We start from the raw sequence: 12,942 nt of genomic DNA, 5'->3' as shown, positions 1-12,942 counted from the left end.
GGAGATGGACCTAAATGTTATTAATGTAGAAAGAAAGGCCATTTCCCAAACCAGTGCAGACTGAAGAAGAAAAAGGGAAGTCAAAGGTAATACTGTCCTGAGACACAAGCTCCAGAGCCAAGAGATAAGCAATCCCAAATCCCAAAGAAAACACCCTCCAGTTTGGAGTGTTAGCATGGTTAAAGTGAACTTGTGGTTAGAATAAAACACCCTAAACCCCTACATTGAGCTTGCCAACTTACAAAAAATGATTTCTTTTGTATTGTCATAGCTGACTGTAGTGTGATTATTCAACAGCAGCCAGTGGCATATTTCCGCCTTGTCTAAGAGTGAATGCTGCATCTGCTTTGCATGTAAAAAAGATTTTATCAAATCAGAGATTGACTTGATACAAACAGACATTGTATAGAGAATCCAGATAAATCTACTACCTTGAATCCAAGTATCTTGTTTTCTTTGTTGAAGACAACATATCTGAGATCCGCATGATTGAGAAGTTGAAATTTAGGAGTTAGCCACTCCCAGGCAAGACTGAAGTTGCCTTGACAATACCAGATTGCAAAAGACATACCCAGAGAAAAATTTGTAATAGTAAGTATTGTGGTTTCATGCCAAGCTGACAGAAAAGAAGAAGTAAATATCTGTAATAGAGAAAGTTTCATCCTGTCCCAGGTATGAAGCATAGAATGGATTGTTTTAACAAGCAAAGGGCTTATCCATAGATATCCACACTAGTGTTCAATGTTCCTTCTCAATTTGCTACGTAGCTGGACAAATCTGTAAACCTGAGAATTTCATGACAGCTGTGGGAGGCCCAGTGGCCAGTGGCCCTCTCATTGCGAAATTGCTTGAAGGAATCTTAATTTCAAAGATATAGCTGTCAAAGAAAAGATGGGGATGTTGAAAAATAAAGTACGGATATCTTATGATGCTAAGCCAATTGCACCCTGAGACTTAGTTAAGAATTGTGTAACATGTATAGAATTTTCAAAAGCATTAAGAAAACCTAAAGTTGCAAGTTGGTTTCGTTGAATTTACTAAAGCTGTAGAGAGATTTAAATGCTACCTGACTGTTGTATAAACCTTTAGTAAAATGCATTTCCTGTAAGGCCTGCAATAGCATGCGACTGCAGAGTCTAATGTAAAAGTCTAATAAGAGAAGCAGTTACCTTAGCTACCTTGCTAAGAAGTAGAATGGAATTCCACATCTTTAGTACCATCTTGAATCTAGAGAACTAGTTTTAATCCTTCCCTGAGTGTTAATGCCTCTTAGAAATAGACTGAATAGAAAACAGAGTAATTTATAATTAAAACCATGAAATTGTTTTATGGGAAACCCCAAACTAATGAGTGTGCAAGAAAGTTTCTTCACAGGTTCTTCGCAGCACCAGACCTAGAAAAGAAATTCATCAGCTCAAATCAAGTGAGCAGGCTAATGCATATACAGCCTTGCTGTCACGTGGTGAACAGATCAAAAACTATTGCATAACTAACTTTTAGCAAGAACAGTTTTTCACAGGTCTGCTGCCTGCTGCCAAACTAAGACAACAGAAGCCATAAGCTGTAAGCAAGAGAGTTTAGACCCTTGTTCCTGACTGATCACTGTGATTGTTCTAGCACATGAGTACAAGCATAACAACTGGCAAGTATTTGACTGTCCAACAAATATAGAAAGTGTTTAGAGAGTCTATGGCTGTGAGACTGTCACCACCAGTGAGGAAATAATCTGTTGTGTTCTAAGCCTACACAGACTGTTAGCCCAAATCTAAAAGTCCAAGCAGCACAAAAGCTGAATCTTAGATGCCATGAGAGTGATCCAGATGACCCATCTGTACCGGAGACTAAGAGTTGTCCAGATCTGACCGAGAAGTTAAAAGATGTAGCGAGCTGCCAAGAAGAAGCTGGAAAGCCCCCTGCAAGCACCAAAAACAAGTGTCCAGTAGAGAGAGAGTGCAGAAGCCAAACAGAGCAGGAGCCTCCTCCATGGAACGACATCTAGTCAATCAGCATCGCTGTCCTTATAATCTCAGATCAGAAATATTCCTGAGATAACGAAGCATAATCCTCACAATGCGGGCTATGCGCCATCCAGCAAGAAGACCGCTAAAAACAACTTGGGACAATGCCATTGCCACAACTTTGTGTACATTTACTCTCATGTGTGCATTTCTTCTATAGTTTTTTGAATTATGAAAATGAAATGTGTAAGTTTTCAGAGTACATGCTCTTGCATTACAACCTAAAGTAGAATCACATAAGTATTCTATAGCTTTTTAAGTCAACAAAAGTGTTCTATAGTCATATCAGGTAAGGTGAGAGTATGTCTTAGTTACATTACCAGAAACACCACCTGCAAACATTTTTCAAACACTTGTGACTACTCAAGCACCAGTTCATACACCACCTGTTTACCCTAACAATCAGTGAGACTCCTAGGTGATAGTAAGCACGAATGAATCAGAGTGTTTCCCTGCAAAGTTACCTGAACAAAAAAACCATCCAAAGAGTAATTGCTTACAAATATACATGCAAGCATTTATATTGTCACCAAAACCAACTAGAGTTTGAACTTATATCTAAGTCATAGAATTCTGTATATTTCATTAAAAGTGTTTTCATAAGTAAAAAATATATTTCCTAAATGAATCCATTGTCCAATCATATGTAGACAAAGACCTTATTTAACTATCCAAACCCAGAAGAAAAGTATGTTTTTTCGTCTATTTGCTACTCCAAGTGCATTACATACACAACTTCTACAGCTCTTTAATAACTAACCTAAGAAGTTTCTAGTATACAGAGAGAAAAAAAGTTTTCTAACAGAAATTGTTTTAATTGCTATATGCTATTTGCTTTTATTGCGCTCCAAGCATGCTTTGTTTCTCAGATAGCTAAACTGCAGAACAAGAGAAGTGAAGTTAGAGCCTTTATGAGAATAAATTTAGAGTAGTGGTCAAGATAAAACGCCCAAAAGAAGGGAGTTGTCGAAGAAATGTGTGAATGGGCTGTTTTGTATGTGCCCACCCTGTTTTGATGTAAGCCCTTTCTATTAGAAATTAAGTTCTATAACAATTTGATGCAAAATGTATCTGAAAATATATTGAGCAACACTTGCTCAACCAACAAGAAGTGTTGACGCATTAGTCAGAGTGTGAGCCTCCCAGCGAGAACAAGAAGAGTAATAACCACAAAGGAACAGATGTTCCAGGATTGCAATACCCATCTATGCATTGTTTTTCTAGTCTTAGAATTATCTGCACTTTGCACATGCATAAATGCCTTGTCTATCATTAGTTACTGTATTGCAAAACTGTATTATGATTAATTCATTATATGAGGAAGTTCTGTTGTTGCTTCTGAAGATGTTACCATCTAAGTATCTTAGCGTTGCCTATAACAAATGGGCAGTCCTTCAGATCCTCTAGGGGTTGCTACCTTGCAGCACTGCAAGCTGTTCGTAATAAAACTTTTCCAAGATAAGAGAAATTGTGTCTTGAGAGTCTTTGACTGCCACTCAGCGAACCAAGAGAACTTGCCCTTTCGGGTTCCTCCACACTGGCTAGGGAGTTGTAGTCCATTACATCTGGAAGGCACCAGATTTGGGAATCCTGGTGTAACAGACAAATGTGTTTAATACCATGTAGTGAATGTTGTTGTTTTTACAGCATCATGTAATATGTAATGACCACTGTTGTCTTATTTGCAGAAATTGGTCCAGAAACACAAAGGTATTGCTGTAGAGATCAAACTATTCAAAACATCCAGGAAATGCTAGTGAAAACATTCAACAAGAAACTGGATTGTAAGGCATTGTTTTATTTACAGTATTATGTGGGCTGACTTAATTGAACCCCACAACTACTTCCACCTACCCATGTTCAAGGGATCTTGAACAGCAGGCCCTTATGTTTTTGAGACTGGATAATTTCAAAAGCCACGTATTATATGACATATCGGAGGAAGGGGTGAATCTGCTATTGAAAGGGGGGGGGGGAAGTAAAGTCAGTGTGAGCTCCCATTATCAACTTCGGTTGGTTCGCCAACTACGCCCGTTCCTAGATAAAGATAGCCTTGCCACAGTCATACAGGGTACTTATTTGATTCGTCAAAAGACAAGTGGGGAATTACAATTGCCCAACAACTACTGAACTTCTGGAAAGGTTATGGACTAGAAGAGTGCTCATGGGAGCTTCCATGCATGTCCAGGCACATCAACTCATCTAGAAATTTGCAGATGACACAACATTGGGTGGGATACCTAATACCCTGGAAGACTGAAACAAACTTCAAAGTGCTGCTTCTGGGGGAGAAATGCTGGACCATCAAGGGTGAGCTATTCCACCTGCTCCCCTCCCTCCCCCTGGAGACATTAAAGCAAGGCTGGAGCTGAAGGCTTTTTTTTTCCTTACATGGTTTGTTTTGCTGTACATGTGTATTTAGTATATTTTGAATATTATTGTGATATTGTTGATTTGTACATTGTTAAATATTGTTGTAGTTTTTAATTTTTGTAAACCGCCCAGAGAGCTTCAGCTATTGGGCAGTATAAAAATGCAAGAAATGAAATGAAATGAAAATCTTGATAGGCTGGGACACTGGGCTGAAAGCCACGGAATGAGATTTAATAGGGATAAATGCCAAGTTCTTCACCTAGGAAAAAGAAACCTACAAGCAAGAAGGATCTTGGAATTGTTGTAGATCACAAGTTGAATATGAGCCAACAGTGTGATGTGACTGCAAAGAAAGCAAATGCTATTTCAGACTGCATTAATAGAAGTATAGCTTCCAAATCACGTGAGTTATTGGTTCCCCCTATTCGGCACTGGTTAGGCCTCATCTCGCGTATTGCATCCAAGTTCTGGGCACCACACTTCAAGAAGGATGCAGACAAACTGGAGCGAGCGTGTTCAGAGGAGGGCAATGAGGGTGATCAGGGTCTGGAAACAAAGCCCTGTGAGGACTGAAAGGACTGGGCATGTTTAGCCTTGAGAAGAGAAGACTGAGGGGAGACATGATAGCACTCTTCAAATACCTTAATTGTATTCAACCTTTCGGACTGAATTTTATTTATTTATTTATTTATTTATTTATTTATTTATTTATCATACTTATTCCCCGCTCCTCAGCCAAAAAAGGCTCTCGGAGCGGCTTACACTTAGCAAAAAAGACAGTCCCTGCCCTCAGGCTTACAATCTAATAAAGACATGACACACAAGGAAAAGGAGTAAAGGAGGGAGGGAGGGAGGAGAGAGAGAGAGAGAGAGAGAGAGAGAGAGAGAGTCCAGCAGGAGCAGGCCCCGATGTTACTTCTGCCTGCTCCTGTCCCCTCGGTCTTTCTTCTTCCCCACAGGGCCAAGATGGCAGTTTGCTATGAATGCTACTTTAGAGCTCACAGCTTTCCTCCCTTAGGATGATTTATTAGCCAATTAAATCACTTAAACTACTATAAGAACTGGGAGCTTTTTTGAAAACTCTTTAAAGGACTGAGAGCATGACTTGTCGGCTTGAGGAAACGAGAATGATATGGTGGTAAGCCTAGATAGTTTTTACAGCATGGTTGTGCATCATTTACTAAGGTTGTGAATTGTTTGTAATGATAAATCTCATTATCTTTTCTTTAGATAAGCCCTGGTGGGTTTCTTTCTAATTGTGTAGCCGTGGCTCCTTCTGTAAACTTAGTGGGTGAGGCCAATATTTTCTGTTTTGTTTGCATTGCATAACAACATATGTCATTGCTTATAAATGCTGAGTATGGTGTTTTTGAATTACTTTTCAGCGTCATACTGAGGAAGAATCTTCGAAACAGCAATTAGTACGGGACTACTGTTTATATAAAAGACGCTTCATGTGAATAGTTCACCATATGTATATTAGATTGTTGATATTGCAGGCTTTGTTGTGAATGTTAGTGTGAACATCTTATAAATATTGTTGATGTGCCTGTTCTTTATACATTTGTAAAATTTCTGAATTATTCATTTATGTAAGTTGTTTTGATGTCTTTGTGGTTTGAGTGTTACCACTCTTATTATACTGTTGTTGTTTCCAAACCACAGCCTTCTATTTTCCTTATCAAGTTATAGGAAGCCAAATTCCGGCTGGACATTGGGAAAAACTTCCTGACTGTTAGATTAGTACGACAATGGAACCAGTTACTTGGGGTGGGCGTGGGCTCTCCCACACTAGAGGCATTCATGAGGCAGCTGGATGTCCATCTGTCAGGGATGCTTTAAGGTGGATTCCTGCATTGAGCAGGGGGTTGGTCTTGATGGCCTTATAGGCCCCTTCCAAGTCTACTATTCTATGATTCTATAAAATTTCACGAATGACTTCAGTCAAAGCCTGGACCAAGTCAGATGAGATGGGGTGTGCCTACAGTTGGGGAAGGCATCTTGTCTGCTAGATCTGAGGCTCAAGAGGACCCTGCAAATGACTCGGACACATAATGTCACCTCAGTGAGCATCCTTAGCACCCCTTTCTATACGTCCATCTCCCCCTGTTCCTCAGCCACCAAGAGCACAGGACTACAGAACCTGACAGCAGCCCTTCAAGAACTCCAGTTAGTAGGCAACATGGAGGGAGCCACTAAAAGACCAGGCGCAGCCAGCTCTCTTCAGGCCAATGTGGATTGCAGACCTTCGTCTGAATAACAGCTCTTTATGGGAGAAACATTTGGTCATCTCTTCATGCACTGTGCTCTCCAAGGTCCTGCCCTGCCTCCAGCTTTCCCTGATATGGATATGATGCGTACACCGCTTCCCCTGGTTCAGACACCGAGTGAGGAAACCCATCCCTAGAGCTTCAGGGGAGGAAGCATTCACAGCGGGAAAGCAGCCACTGGGATGGCTCAGACTGCCTGGGCCTCTCTTCTTGGACTGGAAGGAAGTTTATTGTCCAGAAAGGCAGCTGTGGAAATGAGAGGCAAGCTGAAGCTGAAGAGGCCTCAGAGGCTCTACCAACCATCTCAGTGCATCAGTTGACTGCAGTCCTTCACCATAAGAACAGCTCCTTCTGGGAGAAATCTCTAGCCACCACTTCAAGCACAGTGCTCTCCAAAGGCCTATCCCTGCCTCCAGCCTTACCTCCGGCCTTCTCTGATGTGGATCCTGTCTTGCTCAGAGAAATCCAGAACAGACAGTGAACGCTGTGTGTGCACCGCTTCCCCTGAAACTGAGTGAAGGCACCCATTCCTAGAGCTTCAGGGGAGGAAGCATTCACAGCCAATGCCTAGGGTGACCATATTTTGGAAACCAAAAAGGAGGACAACATGGTCGGCCCCCAAGGGGGCATGTCCAGCACCAAGGGGGCGTGCCCACCCGAACATAGCCTTGGTCACATGTCTGATTTTACAGCACACATTTAAGACAAATCTGTTCTACATAACATCTTAATGTTAAAATCACTGAAATAAAGAACAAGTGAGAGATTCAATGTATCTGAAATTAACTTCACTCACTCCTACTTTTGTAGGTTTTGCTGTACTTTGAAACTTTTGCTATACTCTGTGTGTTACATTCTCCCCTTCCCTCAAATATCTTTTCTGACTGTATCTTCACTCATTGCAAGCTGCTGTTGTTGTTAACAGGGTTTGCTACTGTCCGGCCGGATGGCTGGCTTTTTTTAATTTCAATTTTTTAAAAAAGCTTGTGTATGATTGTCACAAGTTTCTCTACTCTAACATTAGGGTGGGTGTTGTGGCAGTGAACACTGCTTTGCCCATTCACACTTCTCACTTATTTACATTAGCTTCTCAAGGCTTGTGCGCTGGCACCACTTTGCACATCCAGACTTTGAACTCCTGTCTACTTCCTGCACAAACATGCGACTCTGAGACCCTCTTCCTAATGCCCTGCGTTTCATGCCAGCACCATGGGGCTAAGTTACAATAGATGTCTCTGGGTTGTCTGTACAGCCTCTGTTGTCTCTCACTCTAAGTCATTGCAGACAAACCAAAGCCTCCAGCCTCAAACAATCTCTCTCTCCCTCTCCCCTCCCCAAAGTCATCCAATGGTCCAGCTAGGCTGCACACTTGCTTTTTTCAGGTTATTGCTTGGTCATGTCTGGTGACTCTTTCATCATCATCATTTCCCGTCTTTTGCCCAATACTTTAAAAACCTCTGCCACCAGCCGCCTCCACCTCCTCGCCTCCTGCACAACTTTGATGCACTCTTAAAACACTCTGCATGGCAAGCCAGCCTCAGGGCCAAGCTACAGGTGCATCTGGGTTGCCTTCAGCCTCTCTCTGTCTTATGCCAGCCTGCCAACATTTCCAGCCTCAAATAATCCCCCACCCACCCCTCTCTCTGCCAAAGTCTCCCAACAGTCCAGCCAGGCTGTGCACTTGTACCCTGTGGTTGGGGGTAGGGAAACAGCTTATAGCTTGGTTGCATCTGGTGACTCTTTTTTTTTTTTTAAACTCCACCACCAGCCACCTCTGCCTGCACCAAAACTGGACTCTGAGACATTCTTTAAAAGGCTCTGTGTGGTACAGCAGCCTCTCAGGGCTCAGCTACAGCCATCTCTGAGTTGTCTAACTCTGTCTCTAAGAGATATGCCAGCCAACCAAAGCCACAAATCTATCTATTTTTCTCTGGTGTGCACTTCAAATGTTCTGCATTGCATCCCAGCAGTGCAGTCAGAGCCTAGCTCACAAGTGTACAAAGTGAAGTGGAAGGGAAGTGGTAGCGAAGCAAAGCAATGATATGCCAAGCTCCAATATTCGCAGCAACAGGGCATCCAGAAAGAAGAGAGCCTCTCTCTCGACTGGCACCTTACTGTTGGTCATGAGAGTTTTTCCTCTAAAGATGACCCTTCATCGCCATGATGTGGAAATTTGAGGAAAAAGCCTCTGGCCCATTCTGTTTTGCACTGTGGGCTGCTTTGACTGACCTCTCCTTTCCCACATTTTGATTTGTGGATGCCTTGCCTCTGCTGAGCTCCAGGTACCTGACTGCACACCAAATCTGCAACAGGAAAGGTGCCCTGCTTGCCCAGGACTTCTTATCTAAAGACTGGAGATCCCCTTAATGCCAAGGGCTGAAACTGATCAATGTGCAACACCCCAAAGAGGAGGTTTGACAACCTGAGTTTGAAGGATATTGTTAGGCCCTCTGAGGAGTTGCTGGGGATGGACTCAGAGGAGGAGGAAACAGAACCTGTGCAGGCAGAGGCTAGTGTCACGGCTGCTGAACTGGTGCCAGCTGGGAGTGGGGCCAACTCAGAGAATGAAGGGGAAGCAGAGCCAAGTACCAGTGTGCCGGTGATTAAACCAGCAGGGAGCTTGGCCAATTCAGAAGACACAGAGGGAGAAACAACAAACTTACCTGCACAGTTGTTTAGACATCATAGGGCGGAAAAGGAGGCCCGGCGCAGATCTCTGCGTATTTATACTAGACGCCAACTCAATAGGGAACACCTGTAGCTGCCAGGGAGGGGTATTTAGAGAGCTGGGAAGCAACAAGAACTTGCCAGAGATTAACTGAGCATCCTGGCGAAAGCTCTTGCTTCCTGTTTCGGCTTGTGTTGACCTTGTATCCTGATTGAACTTTGGACCGGCTTGGAATTCGTGACCTGCTCCTATCCCTGGACCTCTGGATTGCTTTTTGGACTCTCTCTACCTCTCGTAAGCCCTTGACTTTTGGAACTGAACTGGACTTTGCTTATGTTTAAAACGTTTTATATTAAAGAGTGAACTGTGTTTTTTTTTTTTTTTTAATTTTTATTCATTTTCAACACTATATAAACATAGATAAACATTTCCAAAATATAACTGAAACAAACACAATAAGAAAAAAAATACATCAAATATCTGCTGCATACATATTGAATAATTGTTGAGTACAAATATCAAAAACTATTACATATGCCTTATCACACTACAACATCTTCATTCTTAACATAAAAGTGCACCCCCCACCTCGGGATCATTCTTGAGTCCAAAATCTAATCATTTCTTCTGCTGGTGGTTTCCCACTTCCCTTAGTAAACACGAACACTAGGAACTGTTTCCAAATTCCTTCGAACTCATTTATTTTAGTTACGCCTTTTCTCCACTTAATATTGCATGTCAGTTTATCATTAATGGCTATGTCCCATACTACTTTATACCATTCCTCAATAGAATATTCCCCTTGGATCTTCCAGTTCCTAGCTATCATCAATCGTGCTGCAACCAACAAACTCGATATCAGCTCTATAGTTCCTTTTCCACACTTTATATCTTCAAATAGTGACAGCAATGCTATTTTTGGTGTTTGTTCTATTTTCATTCCCACTATTTCTTCAATTTCTGAGAACACCATCTTCCATAATCTTTGTACATATTTGCATTGCCACCACATATGTAAATACGTTCCTTTTTCCCCACATCCTCTCCAACAATTTGCTGAATGTTGATCACTTATCTTATTCAATCTAACCGGGGTTAGGTACCACCTCCATAAAATTTTAAAATAATTCTCCTTTATTCTTACTGATAAACTTCTCAACACTCTTTGTTTCCATAGTCCCTCCCAGCTCTGTCGCCCTATTTGTATCTTCAAATCTGATTCCCAAATCATTTTCTCTGTATTCTCTCTAAACTCCTTCTCTAACAATATTTTATATATTTCACTCATTAATCCTTTTGAAACTATACTACCTCCTTTTCCTTTCTCCTTACTTACTACTAATTCTTCAAACCTCGTCATCTTTCTGCACATTCTATTATCTTTAATCCACTTTTTATTCCATTGTTCTAATTGACCATATTCTAGCCAAGATAGCTTCTTCTCCTTTAACAAATTTTCCATATCTTCTCTTGTTTTAATATCTCTTACCCAATCCTTTAATTTTATTTTATTTTTCTCTTTTAATATTTTACATAATCTGCCCTTTAGATCCTCTGGGAAATTCTTTAACATTATTAGTTGAACTGTGTTATTTCATAGCACAGATAAAGACAAATTCCAGCGTGTGTTGCTGAGTTTGTGGCTGAATTCTTGGAGTTTGTCTGGGCACGCTGCCCATGTCTGTATCTCCGTTCAATTAGCTGGTCTATTGGCAGCTTTCCCGGACAGATTAATCTCTGGCCAAACGGACCGGCAGTTGGACATGGAGGGTTTCTTAGAACAACAAAAACAGCTAGCAGAGCAGGTGGCACACCTGACGCAATTAGTTACAACGCTCCACGCCCAAGTTGCTCAAACAGCCAGCAGGCCTCCTCCTCCTCTTCCTCCACGAAAGAGTAAATGTTTTGCTGCATTACCAGAGAAATTTGCTGGTGACAGGGGCATGCTGGACAGTTTCATTGCCAATTGCAAACTGCATTTTAAGATCAGGCCGGAGGATTTTGTGAATGATTCCCTAAAGGTAGCTTTTATGGTTTCCTTATTGTCTGGGTCTGCTAGCAAATGGGTGACGCCGTATTTGAATCAGGATAGCCCCCTGCTGGACAATTTGGACAATTTCATAAAAGAGATGACAGCTACCTGGGGAGATCCCGTCAAGGCTGAGACAGCGGAGCAGCGCATTCGAGACCTGCGTCAGGGGAAGGGATCTGTGGCAGAGTACGCCACGAATTTTCGGCTCATAGCTCAAGACTTGCAGTGGAATGACAGTGCGCTCCAGTCACAATTCCGCTATGGGTTGTCAGATGGGGTGTTGGATGAGTTGGCCCGATCAGCACCTCCGGAATCGCTTGCCCTACTCATCGAACAGGCGACCAGGATGGACGCTCGGCTGACGGCACGTCGTCAGGCCCGGAGAGGAGTGTCTCTGGGGAGTGGGGAACCGGTTCCAGTAGCAACATCAACATCTTCGGCAGGTTTTTCTCCTGGCATGGGGGAGGAGCCCATGCAGCTTGGAGGCGCCCGGGCCCGCTTGTCAATGATGGAGAAGCAACGCAGGAGAGCGGAGGGTTTGTGTTTGTACTGTGGACTTGGGGGGCATTTTGCTCGTTCTTGCCCGGCCAAGGGACGAAAGGCTTCCCCGTCGGAAAACGGGTCATCCCAGGCATAGAAGGGTTCGCTAGTCTGGGAGAAGGCGGGACAGGTGCTTCCTCGTCTCCATCGGAACCCCGTAAGGACCCGTTGCTGGTGCCTGCCACACTTGGGGTGGATCATGCCCAGGTGTTTTTCGTGGGAGCCATGATTGATTCGGGTGCGTCTAGCAACTTTATGGACTCAGATTTTGCTCGCCAGCAGCAGATTTCGTTACAACCATTGGCGGAGCCAAGGTCGGTGGAAACTATTGATGGGCGGCTTTTGAAGTCTGGTCCAGTGACGCACCAGACAGTTTTACTTACGCTGGAAATCCAAGGGCATGTGGAACGGTTGCGGTTCTATGTGACGGCAGTTCCGCACTTTCCAGTAGTTTTGGGAATGCCGTGGTTAACCCAGCATGATCCGCATATTTCTTGGGGGAGGCGGGAAGTGCTTTTTGCTTCCCCATATTGCCAAGATCACTGCTGGCCGGAGCGGGTGCCGGCTGCCGTGGTCAAAGACTCCGCAACAGATTGTGTAACCCTTCCCGCGAAATACAGTGAGTTCGCAGACGTGTTTGATGAGAAGGAAGCCGATAGACTCCCACCACATAGGGTGTATGACTGCGCTATTGATTTAGTACCTGGGGCCTCTATACCAGCGGGGCGTCTCTACTCTCTCTCTGAGCCGGAATTGGCAGTACTGCGGGACTTTTTAGAGAAGAATCTACGGAAAGGCTTTATTCGACCTTCCAAGTCGCCGGCGGGCGCCCCCGTGTTCTTTGTCCGTAAGAAGTCGGGGGAGCTGCGCTTATGCAATGACTATAGAGGGCTAAATCGCATCACAGTGCGTAACCGGTATCCCTTACCGCTGATCCCAGAACTGTTAGAGCGCTTGCAGCGGGCCAAGTGTTTCACCAAATTGGATCTCAGGGGGGCGTACAATTTGGTGCGGGTAAGGGAGGGGGACGAATGGAAGATG

The sequence above is a fragment of the Elgaria multicarinata genome, chromosome 2, assembly GCF_023053635.1.
Source record: "Elgaria multicarinata webbii isolate HBS135686 ecotype San Diego chromosome 2, rElgMul1.1.pri, whole genome shotgun sequence".
In the NCBI taxonomy this organism is placed as follows: Eukaryota; Metazoa; Chordata; class Lepidosauria; order Squamata; family Anguidae; genus Elgaria; species Elgaria multicarinata.
This window is presented reverse-complemented; position numbering follows the sequence as displayed.